A 3777-nucleotide genomic window follows, 5' to 3' on the forward strand; every position below is an offset into this window, starting at 1 on the left:
TTTAGGAAAACTCAGGGATCAGAGCCTCACATCTATGTAGCCTGGTGAAAGTACCAGCCTGAAAGTATCAGCCTACTAAGAAAAATACAAATAGGTATTTGTATTTAATCCACAAATTCCACAAGTACCATATCCAGACACAAAACAATGGGTTGTATCTGAAGATGAGAATTAACCTACACTTCATTGTCTTCTTCCCAGCACATTAAAAACCAGAAGATAATTTAGTAGCATCTATACGGTTTGGAGAAGAAAAGGATCTGACCCAGCAGTGTTACCTCTGAATTCTGGTTAGTACTCACATATGCAGGGAATAGAACCGTATCAGTGCATACGCAAAGGAGATTAAAAAAATGTATTATCTTCAAACCTTCCTTGAAAAGCTTCTTTAAGACATGTATGCAAACTGAGTCATAAAGCAATTAAGAGCTCAGAACTAGATGGTCACCATTTAGAAGAACAAGCAGTGAGCGGTGATAGCAATTAAAGATGTAAGCAAATATCACCACTATGGATTTAAAACTGAATGAAAGCCTGAAGTTCATTAAGGAAACAGTTTTTATACTCTCTAAAATAATAGTGTCATAAAAATAATCTGGATCCCAAAACGTCAAAGAATTATTAACAAAGACAGGGACATCCATGAGATGAAGTATGGAGAAGAAAAATAGAGTGTTGAACACCTTGCCTTACAAAGGACCTATACATTTTATTTTTGTAATGTGTTTACAGATTTTCTTTTTATTTGATTGCTAAAGAAATGGTAAAAGGGAGAGAAGATAATAGCAAATAAAAATCCCTAAGATGAATTTGACCTGAAATTTTGGAAAATCTACATGGGTTCTAGGTTCTAAGGAGTTATCTTTTTTTTTTTTTTTTCATGTCTTTGGGAAAATGACACAGAGGAAGGCTAGAGTGGGAGTGGAACCCCACTGGCTATTGCCACTGGCAGTTGTGAGCTCTGGCTGTCCCTTATTTCCTGGAAAAAAGGGGGAAGTAAGGGAAGTCACCAAGGATGGGCTCAAGCTTCTGCATGGTTTTGTAGAGACATGAGGATGTTATGAACCTATGTGTGACCCAAGAACATCATTGAATTCAGGATTCACTTATAGTTGGGCATTGGGGGTCTGGCCTTATCCTCTGGAGAACAGCAGTGGGTATGTGACCTTGGAAATATTACTTTACCTTTCTTGACCTTTGCTTCCTCACCTGGAAAATGAAGGTAATAGACTTATCTAAAAGGTCCCTTACAAGATTCAATAGGTGCACAAAGCATCTAATATATTAAAAGAAACAGCAGGTGCTTAATCGATGCTACACCTTTACCTTCCCAGCACTGGAAGATTTCTATCAATCTAAACTTTGAGGAAAAGAAAAAAATATGAGCTGTCAGTGGGCTGGTTATCTGGAGAGTTCCAGATGTATCTCTGAAAAGGAGAGGAGGAGCTACAAAGGACCGGGAGGATCAAATCAAGGTGGAGATGCTAGGGTTTCACTCTGTACATTGCCCTAACAACCACTGTAGTTGGCAGATCTTTCTTCCCTTGGCACAACAATTCCAAACTGCCTATGAAGTATGTTCAGAGAGAAAACTTTCCCCACTTGTATTTCCAATGAGGAGAGGTATTGCTGTTTGATTTGGTGACTATAACTCTGTTTCTTCAGGAAGGAAACGTTTCTTGCAGTTATCCATTTGAACACAAAATAATGAGAAAGCAGGCTATTTATAGCTACCTCTTCATTTGGTTGCATAAGATGAGCACTTCTTGGGAAGGTGGTACTTCCCTAACTTTAGCTCTTGCAATCTAGAAAGGGAAACTCCTTTGATGAATCAGTGACCAAGGCAGGGCTTGGCCAACTTTGATCTTTCAAAACCCAGTCTTTGGCATCACATTCTCTAGGAAGTCTTCCTGAAGTTTCCTCAAAGCTAAATCATTTCATATCAACTAGTCACTATCTCTTCCTTCCTTCTACATTCTCCCTGCATGGGTGAAGCCAGCCTAGGACCACACTCCCTAGACTTTTGCCAGCAGGGTTCGGGGTTGGATCCTTCCAAGAAGAGGTGCTGGTATGGTGTTTTGAAGGCCAAGGAGAAGGAGAGGTCCTTATTCTCAGCTGCAGGTGTGAGGGAGTAGGTGTCAGGAGATGTGGCATGTTGCCAGTGGCTTCCTTTCACCCACATTCTTCAGAACCATCCACTTCAGCACTACTTCCTAGATTGTAGGGGTGGCAGCTTCCTGGATTCCAGCCCTTGCAGATTTCCCTACTTATATGTCTATAACCCATCCCATAATTGTTTAAACCTTTAATTCCTTGTATGGAGTCCCTTTCTGCTTGAAATACCCAGAACGCTTGTCTTCCTTTCCAAACTTGAAACATCGAGGCTGAGTAAAACACTCTGTCCTGGAGTTGTTGTTAGCTCAGAGGTTGAGCCCAGAGACTGTGGAGTAAAGCAGAAACTTTCACAGTTTCTTCAACTGCCAAGAGAAGCCAAAAGCTCTAAAAAACACACTCACAACTGAGAGCAAATCAAGAGCCTCTGCAGCTAACTCTGACATGCATTAGGAGATTCTTAGCAGCACTTGTAGGATGAACACATTGAACCAAAGGGGATTGAAACCATGAAATCAATAGTAGGAAAGCCATAGACTCTGATGAGTCATTTTGGTATCACAGGGTTAACCGCGCAGATATCCTGTGACTTTTAGTTATTGGTCTCTTAGAGTCATTGGTCTTTCTTCTTTGTTTAGGATCTAACAAATTATCTACCAGTGGAAAACCAATTAAGTCTCCCCACCGCCTGCCACTTGACAACCACATTCTGGTTTTGTAAGAACTCAACAACAGCATCTAGTCTAAAGAAGGGTGGAAGGAATTTGGTAAAAGGTAATCCTCAGATTGCTTTAAAACATAAGGTCCTCCTTCTTTCAGCATCCTTGCCAATGTTTACTGCTTCATCTTGACGATCCGGAGAGGAAAATTACATGTGTCAATCACCTCCTGATAAAATATCACATATACCTAAAGTTTTTCTGTAAAAACATAGATCATAAGTATTTTTGGCTTTGTGGGGCATACAAAATCTCTGTCCTAACTCCTCCACTTTGCCATTGTACAGAAAGCAGCCATAGACAATCTGTAAATAAATGAACATGGTTGTATTCCAATAAGACTTTATTTACAAAATCAGAGGACTAGACAGAGTTGGCCCAGGGGCTGCAGTTTACCAACCTCTGCTCTAAACCAGCTCAACACGAGCTAAACTACTTCCTTCTTTTTGCCTAAGAATTACTCTGCCTCTCATTTATCTTTGTTCTTTGACCTTAGGAGTTGGCCTTGAGAAAAAGCAAAGCTGGTATGAAAGTTTAAGAATCGTATACAGTTAAAGGAGAAAGTTAACATTTATTCAACCCCTATTACTAAGAGCTGTCCATGGTAAATATTATGGCCCTCATAGAAGAGGAAACTCAGGTATAGAGAGGTTAAATAATTGCCTAAACTCTCATGGCTGAAAGTGGTGGACACAGGATTTGTACACAGCTCTGTCTGGCTTTGAGCTGTACTTCTAACAAATCTTACAATGGCTACCTTAAGGCAGCCAGACTGTCTCTATGCCCCCTGCACAATAGCTCACATAAACACAACAAATCCTTGACTATAAAAACCTAATTAAGAGACAGGACTCACATGGAAGATTGTGACATAGCTGTCATCTCTGAAATTTTCCTCAGGGAGGTGGTTGGGTTATTTATGGGGTGACTGTTGCAGAGTGGGGTA

The 3777-nt window shown here is 40.3% G+C and overlaps 1 long non-coding RNA gene across 1 annotated transcript; it reads left to right on the forward strand.

Annotated features, from left to right (window-relative positions):
- The first annotated feature begins 226 nt into the window (after positions 1-226).
- On the forward strand, positions 227-3331 carry LOC118015214. The gene is made up of 2 exons (XR_004680580.1): positions 227-290; positions 2751-3331. It is a non-coding gene; the product is annotated as an uncharacterized LOC118015214 (long non-coding RNA).
- Positions 3332-3777: the final 446 nt, after the last annotated feature.

Source organism: Mirounga leonina, unplaced genomic scaffold, assembly GCF_011800145.1.
Source record: "Mirounga leonina isolate KUSES-001 unplaced genomic scaffold, KU_Mleo_1.0 Mir_165, whole genome shotgun sequence".
Taxonomy (NCBI): domain Eukaryota; kingdom Metazoa; phylum Chordata; class Mammalia; order Carnivora; family Phocidae; genus Mirounga; species Mirounga leonina.